This window comes from Eumetopias jubatus, unplaced genomic scaffold (assembly GCF_037043125.1).
Source record: "Eumetopias jubatus isolate StellerSeaLion01/CBP00866 unplaced genomic scaffold, mEumJub1_p1.0 scaffold_17, whole genome shotgun sequence".
In the NCBI taxonomy this organism is placed as follows: domain Eukaryota; kingdom Metazoa; phylum Chordata; class Mammalia; order Carnivora; family Otariidae; genus Eumetopias; species Eumetopias jubatus.
Window position 1 is genome coordinate 87891025 of NW_028274823.1, and position 15785 is coordinate 87906809.

General features: G+C 38.1%; 1 pseudogene; it reads left to right on the top strand.

Moving 5' to 3' along the window:
- Positions 1-2892: 2892 nt before the first annotated feature.
- Positions 2893-3352, top strand: LOC148162234 (transcription factor BTF3 pseudogene; annotated as a pseudogene).
- The last annotated feature ends 12433 nt before the right edge of the window (positions 3353-15785 follow it).

A 15785-nucleotide genomic window follows, 5' to 3' on the forward strand; every position in this document is an offset into this window, starting at 1 on the left:
CCCACTGCCTTTAGAAACCTGAGTCCTTTCTCCAATATCCACCTTCCCTTCCCCTTGCCTTGCCAAACGTTTCACCAGCCCTCTCCACTAGAACACCCAGAATTGACTTTTCAAAAGGTGTAGGGTTTTATCAAAGACAAGATGAACCATTAACTTGCCTACTTTTATTTTCCAGAAAAAAATACAAAAATTCCTTGGTCAAGGGAACACAATGGGTCTGATTAAACATTTGAAATGGTGTAAAGGGGCACATATATGGAAAACACACAAATGCTATTTTTTAAAATAAAGTATCCTTCAAAATAATTATTTAGTGTATTTTGGCTCCCAGTATTAGTAGTAAGCAAGTTTTCAAAGCTAGAATAGTGGGAAACCATGAAATCGGTTAGAGTAAACAGTTCAAAAGACACGTTCAATTCTTTACCTGTCTGGAAAACTGAGGTCAGCCCTTGGACTGATCTTCCCATCTCTCTGGTACAGTGTTCCTACACTTTTGTGTGTTTATTTGTGTGCATCTATACATATGTGTGCATGTATAAATGTGCATGCTCGTACACAGACACACTTACATGAGAGAGAGCAAGGGAAGGAGAAAATGAATCAATTTCATTTTGAGTAATTAAACCAATTACTGTTAGCTGCACTCACAGTTTTATAACATAGACAAATTTAGGTAGTTCTGAATTTTTTTTCATTGAATATACAAATATATATTTTGAAGCAGAGATTTGGTAATATAGGAATCCACTTAAGGTTTGCTTTGGAGAATATTTTTATGTTATCCTACTCTAGATCAATATTTAGTCTGTTTTTAGTTTCAGTTGATTCCAAAGTTTTCATTGGATTTTTTTCTTGTTTTACTTTAGTTTGTTTATTTTGATGAAAAGTTCAGAGTTACCAACATAGAGCAACATGTTTAATTTAATGGATTATTTTGTGTGGCATCCTTGAATTTAAAAAGAACTATGGAGGAATATGGAAAAGTTTATATATAGTCTTTCCCTTGGTCCCAGGCAATTTGCATTCAAGAAAGCTGGAAATGATCTGATCGAAAATCAAGATTTAAATTGGTTTTGCTTTTCCTACTTAATCCTGTAAGATTTTTCCTATGATGAGGCTCCATTGTTCCTTGGAGAAATGGTAAATTATAGGGCTGGAGTGAGGAATACATAATAATAAACTAAGGAAGCACTACCGGGGTCACAGTAATAGTAAACACAAGAAAATGTAATTTAAGATTAGAGTATTTGAATATAAAAAAATAATAATGAATATAACTAAAGAAAACACATAACATGAATAAAAACCATGTGTTTATAATGATACTCTGGAAAGGCTCATTTTTTTTTTTTTTTACAACTCTAAGTTCTTTCAGAATTTGTTTTACAACAAATACCGGTAAAGGATCACATATAATTCTATATTCTCTATACAAACTGTATTTCAGGACAACCAAATAGTTGATGGGTAAGTTTATTCTTGATAAAAGCCTTCCCCAAAGCACAACATCAATTCATGATAAAAACCATCAACAAAGTAGGTTTAAAGAGAACATACCTCAACATCATAAAGGCCATATATGGAAAACCTACAGCTAACGTCATACACAATGGGGGAAAACTAAAAGCTTTCCCTGTAAGCTTAGACACAAAACAAGGATGTCCACTTTCACCACTTGTATTCAACACAATACTGTAAGTCCTAGCCACAGCAATCAGACAAGAAAAAGAAATAAAAGACATCCAAATTGGCAAGGAAGAAGTAAAATTTCACTGTTTGCAGATGACATGATACTTTATAGGAAACCCTGAAGACTCCACCAAAAAACTGCTAGAAGTGATGAACGAATTCCGTCACAGGATATAAAATCAACGTGCATAAATCTGTTGCATTTCTATACACCAATAATGAAGCAGGAGAAAGAGAAAGTAAGAAAACAATTCCATTTACAATTGCTCCAAAAACCATAAGACATCTAGGAATAAACCTAACTAAAGAGGTGAAAGACTTTACTCTGAAAACTATAAAACACTGATGAAAGAAACTGAAGATGACACAAAGAAATGGAAACAAATTCCATGCTCATGGGTTGGGAGAACAAATATTATTAAAATATCTATGCTACACTTAATGCAATCCCTATCAAATACCAACAGCATTTTTCACAGAACTAGAACAAACACTATGAAAATTTGTATGGACCCACAAAAGACCCTGGATAGCCAAAGCAATCTTGAAAAAGAAAAGTAAACCTGGAAGCATCACAATTCTGGATTTCAAGTTATATTACAAAGTTGTGATCATCAAGACAGCATGGCACTGGCACAAAAACAGACACATATATCAATAGAACAGAATAGAAAACCCAGAAATAAACCCACAATTACATGGCAGATTAATCTTTGACAAAGCAGGAAAGAATACCCAATGGGAAAAAGACAGTCTCTTCAACAAATGGTGCTGGGAAAACTGGATAAATATCTGCAAAAGAATGAAATTAGATCACTTTCTCACAACGTACACAAAAATAAACTCTGTGCACATAAACACTAATAGATGTAAATGTAATAGAATATTACTAATACTATGATTATTTAATCAGTCACATTATGAATAAGCGAGGCCAACTTCGAGGTAATTATTAAGAAAGGAGAATGTGTACATAAGGAAGAAATGTAGTTTCCCTGATGAAATTACTAAATCAGAAAAATCCCTGATTAATGACACTGATTAATGACAATACTAACTCATAAAAGCTTTAGAAATAATAATATAAACAATCAAGGCCATCTTGTGTCCCTGCGTATGTGCACCTAATCTCAGCTGGTCTGCCCAAGAACCCCTGAGCGCCAACCCTACCCCCCCGCGCGGTCCCATTTCGGCTCCAGCAAGATGAAAGAAGCTATCATGAACCAGGAGAAACTCACCAAACTGCAAGCACAAGTGCGCATTTGTGGGAAAGGAACTGCTCCCCAAAAGAAGAAGGTGGTTCATAGAATGGCTACAGCAGATGATGAAAAACTTCAGTTCTCCTTAAAGAAGTTAGGGGTAAACAATATCTCTGGTCTTGAAGAAGTGAGTATGTTCACAAACCAAGGAACGATGATCCACTCTAACAACCCCAAAGTTCAGGCGTTGTTGGCAGTGAACACTTTCACCACTACAGGCCATGCTGGGACAAAGCAGCTGACAGAAACGCTACCCAGGATCTTAAACCAACTTGGTGCAGTCTGACTAGTTGAAGAAAGACTGGTTGAAACTCTGCCCAATTGCTACCAGAGAGGATGATGATGATGAAGTTCCAGATCTTGTGGAGAATTTTGATGAAGCTTCCAAGAATGAAGCAAACTGAATGGAGGCAACTTCTGAAGAAGATAAAACTTGAAGAAGTTACTGGGAGCTGCTATTTTATATTATGACTACTTTTTAAAATTTTGTTCATGGATCTGATAAAATCTAGATCTCTAATATTTTTAAGCCCAAGCCCCTTGGACAATGCTGCTCTTTTCAGCTTTTGCTAAAACACAATTCGTTCTTTGCAGCTAATTAAGCTGAAGAAGCCTGGGAATAAAGTTTGAAACAAGGTTAATAAAGTTCTTTGTCTAGGGAAAAAAATGATATAACCGATCAAAATATGTGACATGTCATACAAGATAATGGCTATTTTTTATGAGTAGGCAGATCACCCTCTGTATATAAAATGAATGCATCCAAGGAGAACTGTCCAGTAATCATTCGTGATAACATTCAGACTTCCTATTTAAACTCTTTTCCCTGGACGCATTCATTTTATATGCAGGGTAACAGGAATGTAGCTGCTATGGTAACTCATATGCTGTGTTAACACAGAGGAAACAAATGTTTCACTTAGAATAAGGGATTAGAATGAGGATCAAGTGATAGGATGTGAGAGCTGCTCAGGAGGAAAGACTTAAACAAATTTGCTGCCAAGAATTACCTGAGACTGTGTAGGCCTGACGGTGGCCGAGAAGACACACAGACCCAGCCTCTGGAGCCGGGCTCGAACCGACCATGCCATTGGATTAGTGGCAGGATTTATGGCGGCCTCAGTATGAGCAGCAACCAGGGAAACCTCACTGCTTTCAGAGGAGCTTGTCCTGGACTGGGGAGGGTCAAGACAATAGTAATAAATCAGAAATCCCCTATAGAGAAAGTGAAGTCCCCAGGGAGTTAGGAAACAAAAGCAAACACACAAAAATGGAGTGGACAGACCCAGATTCTAAATCATGGTATGACACCTAGTTCCATGAAAGACATTCCATAAAATAAACAAGAAGTATTAACTCTTAACAGTTAACATTACCCATTAACTCTGATAAAATCAATTTTATAAAACAGACCTAGAACAATTTATAATATTCATTGGTTTATGAGACTCATTAGACATTGCTAAAATTGTCAATTATTAATTAATAAAAAAGCAAATAATTACAAAACATAGACAGAGGTGAGATAAGAGCAGACCCCTAGCTACCGTAGGTGAATCTTTGGACACCAGCTCAGAGACCCACAAACTGACCGGGCTGCCTGCATCCACACTGAGGTCACCGAGCACATGAGGAGTAACTCGGAAGTTGCCCAGAGTAACACACACAGAACACAGCTCATGTGATGTCCTTCCTGCAACTGCTGTTGAGTTTGGCCCATTTTACTTTGGTTTTCATTCCCCCTAATGTTAAGGATACTGGTCCAACTTTTTCATTTATTTTTTAAGTTCTTCTCCAGGCGACAGTTTGTCTTTTAACTTTACTTAAGATATATTTTGCCAAAGATTTTTCTATAGTCAAATACTTGGTATTTTGTATTGTTTTCTGAGTTTATTTTCTTATCTAGGAACATCTGTGCCATATTATACAGATATTCATCTAATTTTTCTTCTAACATTTTACTTTTCAGATTCAAGTCTTTAATGTATGCATATGTTCTAGGTTGTGAGGTAATAGAGCCTTTTGACAATAAAATTTCTTTCTCAGCTTAATTTTTCAAGTATTCAGTTTCCCTATTTGCTTACATCTATTTAGGAGTTTCCTACTAAATCTTAATGCTCTATTTTATTAAAAAGTTTTGTAAGTGCTGCAACATTTTTATTGCAATAAATGAGTTATCATATTTTAATATTAATTTAATGCACAAGCAGCCATAATTCTGCGAAATAGCATATTGATGTAAAAACATGTCATATAAGAATTTCGAGAACGTAGAATTTGCAGTATTTTATGACCATTTTAACATGGTGGGTAAGGGAGAAAAGCACATATAGACCAATTCTGAGTTGTGAAGCCTTTGCTACAAAATTTACTGTAGTATGTTAACCAAAGCACCACGACATGAACAGGCGTGAGGGGAAGAGACAGAGACTGGTGTCAGACATGGTGCATTTGCCGTGTCTGAGAGAGAGAGGTCAACAGGCCAACTTCCATTAGAAGCGTGGCCCACCTGTGCATATTCAAATGTAAAGACATAAATGACAGAAGTTATCCATCTTGGGCGTGGGAGAAGATAAAGACTCTAAGAGAGAATGTGTAAGTGAAAAGAAAAGAGCACTAATATTAAAAATGGTGAGGTTCCTGCATGGAAGAAATGGTGTGCAAAGTGTGCAGAGTGGGACGCAGGGCCAGACAGCTCAACAATTGTGAATCACTGACCCAAACACACGACTTTAAATAAAGCGGCTTATTTGATAAAAATGTGTCTCCTTAAAACGTCCCTTCACTGTCAAGGAGCCCTAATTATGTCAGTTCTATATCTGTTTTTACAGGATAACAAACTTCACAATAACGTTATGAAAGAAGGAAACATCATTGTGAGGTTCCTTCGGTTGTGTGAGGAGCCACTTCCGTGGACTTTGCTAGGACTGTGAACTCTGAGAAGGACCAGCTCGGCGTTCCTGGGCAAGAGCTTTGCTTTCAGGGGTCAGAGGATGCTCTGGACCGGCTTCCCGATGCAGGGAATTCCCTGAGGCCCCTGATGGTTAGAAGTGGGTCCCTGCCCTCTGCTAGCATGCCTGGAGCTCGCTGTGGACACTGGCAAAGGGCATCCAGATGGAGTTGGTTTTGTATGCTTCAAGACTGAACATCTTTGGGAGCAGTTACTGGACTGTGAGAACGTCGAGAAGGGAACATTACTGAGGCCCCAAAGAAACAATCAGCCACCATGACCAGAAACAGAATTATACTCTTAAATCAGGAGGAATTTACATCATCAGCAGCACAAACTTGAAGGAGATCAGTACTGAGTTAACAACAGATAAATTACAGAAAAAGACATAAATGGCTGATTGCAGGGCCATTGGTCTAACAGAATAAATCTGTGAATGTATTTGAGAAATCATAGCAGTGGGAATCTTAATTTTCTCCAACAGTCCTGAATTTGCTTTCTGTCCCAACAAACGGGATCTATAGAAGACATGCAACTGGTTTGAACAACGCAGGCTGCTGGGCCCAGAGAGGGCTTATGATAATTTTCAGGTATTTCCATTTCAGTTTTCATCCACACATGTGACAGAAGTCCAGTTATGTATTTGATTTATTGAATATACATAAAGTATATTAGTACTGGATATCATTCATTGAGAGTTTATATCAGACACAATTTTTAGAAAATGTAACTTTTTGGTCTCATACTAAACTCACTTATTGCAGAGTGGACATTTCTTTAGTCAACAACAAAGTTGGTTTTAGGCAAATATCAAATTACTGACCAAATGTATCACTTTTCCTCCAAATTACCACCATCTGATATGAAATTTTTTCATCAAACTTTATTTTTATATAGAGAAAATTGCTACTTTTATTTCACAATCCACATTCATGTCATTATTCCTTTTTGTTTCTAATATGACTTCAAATAAAAAGAACTGGAAGAGATATATTTGTCTTATATAATTCTGACAAAGATCTCATCTGGAATATTTTCTCTGTGTGAGTAATATTTTTACCTAAATAGAAGATAGAAGAATATACCCATATAAAAAGTTAATAAAATTTGGTAGCAATTAAAAGGACAAAGTAACTATAATGAGATTTGCTTGTGATGGGTTTAATGTATAAGAAAGAGACACCCCTCAAATTTCCATACCAGGCAGTCAAACTATCATGCAGTGACTCCAGATACTGCCAATCTCTAATGGTGTTGAACTTTTTGCTTTTAATGCAATAAGAAAGTTCTTTTACTTTAAAATCTGAGAAGAATCTTCTGAGTGACATATAAAATGATTCTGACCTTTGCAAAAGAAGTTTTTTATTCTGTGCTCTGATAGTTCTTGATGTAACCATTATCAATATGCAGCAGTCAGGAAGTGATCGCCCAAATTGGCCTTTTCCGTGAGATTATGTGGAGCAGGAAAGGCAGAAATCCTGGTTGTACGTGGAAAGAGAATTTCATCCTCACCACGGCTGCAATTACACCAGCAAGTGAGGAGAGCGCAGGCGGGAAATCAGCGTGCAGAGCTCCAGGAATGGGCCAAGGCATAGCCGGTGACAGGGAACGCCTTTCCTACCCCCTCAGAGGAAATGCAAAGTCTTAACTCTGCAAGCTTACCCCAGCAATTACGCATTCTTCTTATGAAGTGTCTCCTTCTAGATCGCTTCCTGCAATGGTGGGAATGTTCTGCATCTGCACTGTTCGGCATCCGGGCCATGGGCTGAGGGGAGGACTGAGCACTTGAAATATTGCTATTTGAGTGTGACCAGGAAAAGAACTGTTTATTTTGTTTAACTTTAATTAACTTTGTACGTAGCTGCAGGTGGCTAGCGGCTACTGTATTCAATGGTACAGGTTTGGACTATTTGCTAAGAAAGTACAATCAGATTGGTTCTTGAAATCAAGTAATTCTCGAGAAAAGACATTATCATGGATATTGGATGTCCTCATATAGACAGTTGAAATATGCAGCACACTTACTTCAGTAAGTGAGAAACTTCAAATAGAAAGATTTAATCAAAGCAGGTAAATAATATGGCATAGCGATCATAATATGATAATGCTTATTTATATCAGGACTGGGTTGGTAATAACTTGGAATCACTTCATTTGTTTTAAGAGCAGTAAGCGGAGTCTAACAGTGAATGAATAATTCATTAATTAATGCAACACATAATTATTAAGTGTCTGACAAGTTATACAATCCTCAGATGGTAGCTAGTGCAAAGATGAATAGAACACTGCTCTTTCCACTAAATATGATGCATGGCCTCACATGGCTGTGTCTTACAACCAGACTGCGTCTCCCTGTAGGGTCGTTTCTAAGAGTTAAGGTGATGGGAGAAATACAGACTGAGATAAGTTTATAAAGATCTTTTTTTACACATAAAAATCACTGTAAAATATCAAGTATCCATGAACTTTACACACAAAGGACATGATACAATTACACTTCCACTGTGTCATTGAGCCCCCTCGAGTCCTTGGGTTATCGGTCATGGCTGTTGCATTGGCAAAGGGAGCAAGGTGACGCTGGGACACACATCCAGACCAGAGGCTACCAGGATCTGAACAGAAACAGTGTGAATACAGGGCAGAGGGGAAGAGAGGTTCAGGGGAAATGGTGGGAGCAGATTCTAGCGAATTTGGTAAAAAGGGAAAGAAAGTTTTATGTGGAGCTTTCGTAGGTGAGAGAATTACATGATGGCCTGGAACTTTCTGTTTTCAGTGACTGGTAATGATATAAAGATAAGTAACGCAACCATGGGGAGATGCTTAAAAGGGAGTTGCATTCAATTACACACACACTGTCTCTGGGGACGTTAACACCCAGATTTGTGCAAGGATGGTACATATACACATTCCAGAATGTGTGCCTCGATTTATTTATGTTTACTGTATGCAATTCAGTAGCACTTCGGCTAAGAAGTGGACATCCTCGCCACCACCTCACTTCCCCAAAGCATGAATCAGGAGAGGCTATGCTATGCTCAGTGTCATAGAAAAATAAAGTTTTACTTTTAATTTGCATAAAGTCTTATAATGACCAGGCAGCTGATAAAGGAAATTTTCAACTTCTCAAGGGAAGCTATATTTTTTACCAAGGTCAGAATGACTTCACTGAACTTCCGAGCATGCGCTCTGTTTCTACCCTGAGCACACACTGTGCATCTGCTTCATTAGCAAGTAACCTAAAAGAAACATTTCAAACTAAAGATAAGAATAAAAATCTCCCTAAGTTCCATTCCCACACCTCTAAAGCCTGCACCCTTGCACACACTAAGAGCCTAAGATAAAGTCCGTAATTTTCTGCAACGTTCTTCATCATGATGATTTGTAACTCTTGACGTAACAAAAACCAGATATAACCCTGTATTACACGTCCCTTCTCCAGAGCTGTCTCTTCTTTGTGAAGACTGTGTGTCCTGGGCAGCTATCCTCACTTGGGCTCCAATAAAACCCTCTTCCTTTTTCTTTAGTGTTTAAGAAAGTTCTAAAAGGTTAGTTCATTTTGTGTGGACACAGCCCTTTCTCCTTCTTGTAGTTACGCCATCAGAACACAGTCTCCAGGGTTACTGCTGAACAGGTGAACGGGGCCAAGCTTCTCCTGTAGCACGTGCGCCCCACCCCACTGGGTGGAACGGACTGCCAGAGGCTCCTGGGTGTCCAGGAAGAGACGCCGCCGGGACCTACGCAGATGCTACCTCTGACAACCAATTACTAAGTGTGGGTGTACATCACTCCAGATAGCTTGTTCTTTGATTCTACATAAAAACTTAAGTAAAGATGATCATTTGATGCACACTATTGTTTTCTTTTGTTCAACTACTTAATACCACATTCAGACAATCTTTCTAGAAGTAACTGTGCAGATTACCTAATTATTTTAAATGATAGTAGTTACCCTAATAAACTTAATTTAGCCAATATGAATGCAGAGTGGAAGGGATGCTTTTAATTGCACCATTGAGTAGTTTTTATTTTACTTATTAAGGTGGAGATAACCAGGAAAATAATAGTTTTAAAAGATGTTAGGACTCAAAACTCTAGTTTGCACGTATTAATTTTAAATCCAAGTACACATATTAAATGGACAATTACATATATTAGTATGGAAGTTAAACTTATGTCTTATTGTCAGATTGATTGCTCTGGAGTATTTAATCCTTGTTAATAAGTTGCTACAGTTCACTACAAGATTAAAATGGGAACTTCACCACGTAGTAAATCCCACATGCAGAGCGTACATCTGCTGTTCAGATTCCTTCTCTGGGACATTTCCTTACGTTCTGTCATCACAGCTCTGCGTCCTAATCTGATATCGTGGGGGGGGGGTTCATTCCTCATTCTAATGCATCCAATCCTTGCAACAATCTACACGATCAATACTTCAGGTCCCCACCCCGATAATTCACCCGTGCGTAGTGTTTGTGTGCATGATGTGTATGATGATCCGCTTTGAAGTCAAGCCAGCCCACACTCCATGTGCATGAATTGTTCATCATAATTTCCCACTATATTTTTTATAAAGGAGATCACTTACATAGACCCGTCCTTCCATATGTTTACTCCATCCTCAAGTTGCCACAGTGCTATTTGGAGAAGGATGAAATGTGGTAAAACCTAACGATATAAACCCCATTCATCGTTTTTTACAGATCTAATTATTTATTTCAGAAAGAGAGAGTGAGCATGTGAGTGGAGGGGAGAGGGAGAGGGAGAATCTTAATCAGACTCCATGCTCAGCGCAGAGCCTGAGGCAGGGGTGGATCCCACCACCCTGAGATCATGACCTGAGCCAAAAACAAGAGTCGGACACTTAACTGACTGAGCCACCCAGACGCCAAAACCCCATTCATTTTTTAAGACTTAACAATAACTCCCTTAGATGGAATCAGAGCACTAGTTGTGGACATTTGATCTGTGAGGTTCTATAGATTTAGGACTTCCCATCATTCCTGCCCCCCGTGTAAACCAATAAGTATAGGAAACTTGACCATAAGACAAAACAGAAAATTGGAACAAATTTGCAGAGACAAAGAGGCCATGCTGCCTCGGGGGGAAATGAAAACTTTCACAGTTTTTTGACTTGCCACATTCAGTTCTTATACAAACACCTGTCTCCTGTCTGCACGTTGTCTGTTAGAATGCATAACACAAAATAAGTATCTAGCCTAATAAACAAGCAAAAAGGAAATAAATAATGGAAAAATACCTTCCCTATCCCTGGAAGGTTCCTCTTACCCTTGTTATGTGAGAGGGGCTTGCGTTACACTCCTTACTAAAGCAGTGTTGTCGCTAATGAGGAAATGCAAGGCCGGGCCGGGCCGCAGCTGACCCAGCACCCCCTCGGCCTTCCACACGGGCCCCTCTCGGTCCAGACGTGGGTCTGTATCCTGCAATGGCCATCCATTCGCCTGAGCCCCAGGCATTCTACTTTCCCTTTTATATAGATTTTTCCAAAGGGGTCTGTGTAAGATTGCTACTTTTGCTTCTTTAAATTTCTGACAGACCACCCATAGGGGCCTGATGTGTTCTTTGACGTAAAAATTTTCGTTAAATCCAATTTCCTTAAAAGCCATGCAGATTTTGTTTCTTATTTTCCATAGAGTATGCCCATCCAATCCAGCTGTCAAACACGAGTACACGTTCATAGCGTTCTCTCATGATCCCTTATTCTGTGAGGTCTCCAGTTGGAGCCCTTCTTTTACGTCTGATGTCGAGGAGTGTACTTTTCTCACTTTCCTTGGTTAGCCTCAATACATATTTTCAACTTAACCTTTTCAAAGAAACCACTTCCGCATAAGTAATTTCCATGGCTGTTTCCGTTTCCTTCTCTTTTCTTACCCTAGCCACTTCCTTCTTTTAATCACTCTGAGTTCAGTTTGCTCCATTTCTTCGAGCTTCTTTCTTTGGAAACTGAGCACTGATTTTATAGCTTTTCTTTTCTAATATAAACACTGAAATTTCCCTCATTTGTTTGGCCTGCACAAAGTATCTTTTGATACATTGAGTTTCATTACTATGCACTAAAAATTCTTTCTAATTTTCCTTCAATTTTTTTCAACCCATGAGTTTTACAGATGTATGTTTTTATAAAATTGTGAAATCTTTTGGAAATCTTATTATTGATTTCTGCTTTAATACGCTATGCTCCTTACAGAGCAGAAATGCTCCTCTGTAAGATTTCCCTCTTCTGACATTTAGTGGCAAGTGGCGGAGCCGAGCTAAAGGCCTCTTTGGGAAATGTGCCCCAAGCACCTGGCGGCATGTATCTTGTGGTCTGGAATGCTGCACTTTGTACCGCCGGATCGATCATGTTCTGTAGACTGTCTGCCTCCTACATGCATTTTCTACCTTTCCCTTTAATCTCCGATGCAGGGATGTTAACGTTTGACCTACCATGGCCATCTTTTTCTCCCTTTAGTGCCTTCAGCTTTTGCCTCATATACGCGGAAGTTCTGGCATTATTCTGTTTCACTGGGAAATGAACCATTCTATTACCAGGACTATCTCCCCATACTGCTGGTAGTTGTGTTTTCCTCGAGTTCTATGTTTTCTGACATTAATATTACCGCGCAATCTTTCTTAGTCATATATTTCACAAAGTCTATCTTTTTCCATCCTAGCACTTTCAACCTACTGATAATTGTACTTAACGTATATCTCATTCCAGAATGTCCATGGCGTGTGTGTTTGGTCACCTAACACTGTACCAAGGCCTCCAAGTCTCTGTGCATGTGATTGTCGTTGTTCTTTATTCCTCAAATTGCGTAATTTCTATGTCTGTCTTCAAGTTTACTCTCCCCTTCTCCTACTTGCTCAGATGACCAGCTAATTATTTATGTCAGGTCTTGTATTTTTAAATTGTTCAAGTTCTATTTGATACTCTTTTATGGTTGGTGCCTCACACATTAAGAATGATTTATTTTAGAGTTGAACATAAATGTTACAACAGCTGTATTAACATCCTTTGCTGCTGACTCCAGTACCACAGTCATGTTGAGATCCATTTCTCATAACCTATTTTTTCTTGATTAAAGGTCATATTTTCTTGTTTTTTACAGTCTAGGCATTTATGACTGTATACTGGATATCACAAATGACACACTGTAAAATTAGGAATGTAAGGTAGAAATAAATTTCTCACCCTGAAACATTATTTTATGACTTAGGATGACCCAGCTATTTCAGATTATATGAGTTATGCTTATACATTATCAACGTGATGGAAACTATCAGTTGAATAACATTTCAAATCTTTATATCCTTTTCTAATAAGTGACTGCTGATCACCTTTAAGTATGTCCGTGTTAACTATATACATATTATATTTATATATTATATATATAAATATATATATATAAAGTCTTGGATTAGAATTCACAATTATATAAACTGTGCACTTACAGTTTGTTTCTGTTTTTTTCCCCGTTGATTTCCTCACCCAGATTTCTGCTGGACGTTTTCATTGGCACAATCTAATAGGAGGGCAGAGTCCAGTGATGCTATCAGTTGAAAGACAGAGAAAGGAGGAAAGTGGATCTGTAAGGACATACAGAAAGTATTCAGTGTACTATTTTATTAAAACAACTGAGTTACACAGGAAATAATTTATTCACTAGGTCAAATTATGCTCTGTGTAGAATCAGACCTACGTGTGCATTAGCTCTGTAGTGTTGCTTCATTAGTAAATTTGTGATTCTTATTTTTATGATAAATAATGTGTAGCTACTCATTATTTTATCCCAGTGTGATGGACCATTAACAATTTTCTTTAGTGACAATGATTTTTTTACACCATTGATATAAGGATACAAGAAAATGAAGATTTTTTTTTTAATTTACTATAACTCATCTAAAGTTCTAAATTCAAATCCTATTACACAAGCCTTACAGGAAATATTGTGGCATCTGAGTAATTTCTTTTGCTAACAGAGTTCACAGATAATTTTAATATTATGCATATTTGGCATTCCAAATGGAACATCCTGATGATAGAGTCACTGCTGTTCTCCCTCCCTGTTAATAACTTGCTACCTTCCAATATCCTGATGCTCTAACACAAGCCTCACATATCATGGGTGGGTTCAGAATAAGTAAAAGATAAATTAAATAACTTCATACAAATTAATGGTATTTCTTTAGACAAAAAATTACTCAAGGGCTATTTTTAAATGCATTGGGTTTATATAAGCTTATTAAAGACTTGAATAAGTATCAGTTAGCTCTACGGTTCACACAAGCATTGTCATGCCTCCTGTTCTGCGTATAATTCATCAGCCAACGATCAGGACAGAAGAAAGAGCTATGATGGGGAATGTATGTGTGTATATACTTCATACATTATATATGTATCTATATGTTTCAATTATAAAACTGCAATACACACACATTCTGCTTTGTGACTGAATTTCGTGCTAACATGGTATGATCTGATGTCTTCACATAAACACCTGAAATATAGTTTCTCTTGCAAAACCACTGGCCTCTATTTTTGCACGGCAGCTAACCTACTAGCCTGACTGAAGGACTTCCCATCTGGCTTCACACATTTCCGTTGCCACAAGAGTCACTGGAGTTTGCAAGCAACCACTTAAAAATACTAACCAATTTAAATGATTACCACATCAACTGAGAGGTTGTAGAGCCTTTTAGAAAATCTGTATGCTTCTCAGCTTGACTATTAGGCATAATGTGGGCAGAAATCAGATTCTGTCAAAAACATTCAGGCAAATTAAACTCTTAAGAGAATTATTACATAATGAAATTTTAGTGTATTCATTTACAATGGAGATTACAAAATTTCAAACACTATTCAACTCGTTAACTCTACTTGAAAAATGATTTAGGAATCTAAGGTTGTGTGGGGAAAAGAAAAAAAAAAGGAGATATATTTATTGTCAGCCATGAGCCAGATAATTTGTCTGTACAAGTGAAACACGTAAAGATATACATACAATGGAATAATTGTCTGCAATTAAAGGAAACAAATGATTGAGATCAATCTCAAACATTATGCTGAGTGAAAGAAGTCAGGGGGAGAAAGTGCATACTGTGTGATTGCATTGATATAAAGTTCTAGAAAATGCAAACTTACCTCTACTGAGAGAAAGCAGATGTTGTTGCCTGGATGGCCAGGGTCTCCCAGGAGCGTAAGGAGGCCTGTAGGAAACAATGGCACTTTCACTATTTTTACTGTCACGATGGTTTCGTGGGTGTATACATCTGTCAGAACTTATTAAACAGTGCACTCTAAATACGGTAGTTTTGTGTGTTAACCCACCTCAATAAGCATTCAATCAACTCACCAAAGTTACACAACTGATACCCAAAGCACAGTCAGCCTTGGATGATATTTCACAGATGAACAGTTATTATCCCCTGCCCTGATCATTCTTGACCTGTGTGATCTCTTATGTCCTTCCAAATACCTTACGCCAGGTTTTGCACATAGTAGTAGTGGTTCAACTGTTTTTGAACAAATTAAATCACTGACAAAGGCTATTACCATTGTAAAGATTTTCCTTTAAGTTATTGCTCCATTGTAGTAGATATTTCTGCTTTGACAGTACCTCACAAAGCAAAGTGAAAATATGTACTCAATGGATCTTCCTATTGCCTCAGTCTTTGGCTTTTGGACACTTGCCCCCCGCTGGTCATTTCAGGCTCCTGCAGTTAGGGTGCACGCTCCCCAGCGCTGGCTTCCCGGAGTGGGTGCAGATTTGCTGGACGGTCTGCCAGTGGCTTCTGACAGCCAATCCGCCTGTGTCCACAAATAGCACAGTTGACTGGGTGTGTCCTTTAGAGATAAGAGGAGAAGAGTGGTCCAGAAAGCCTGA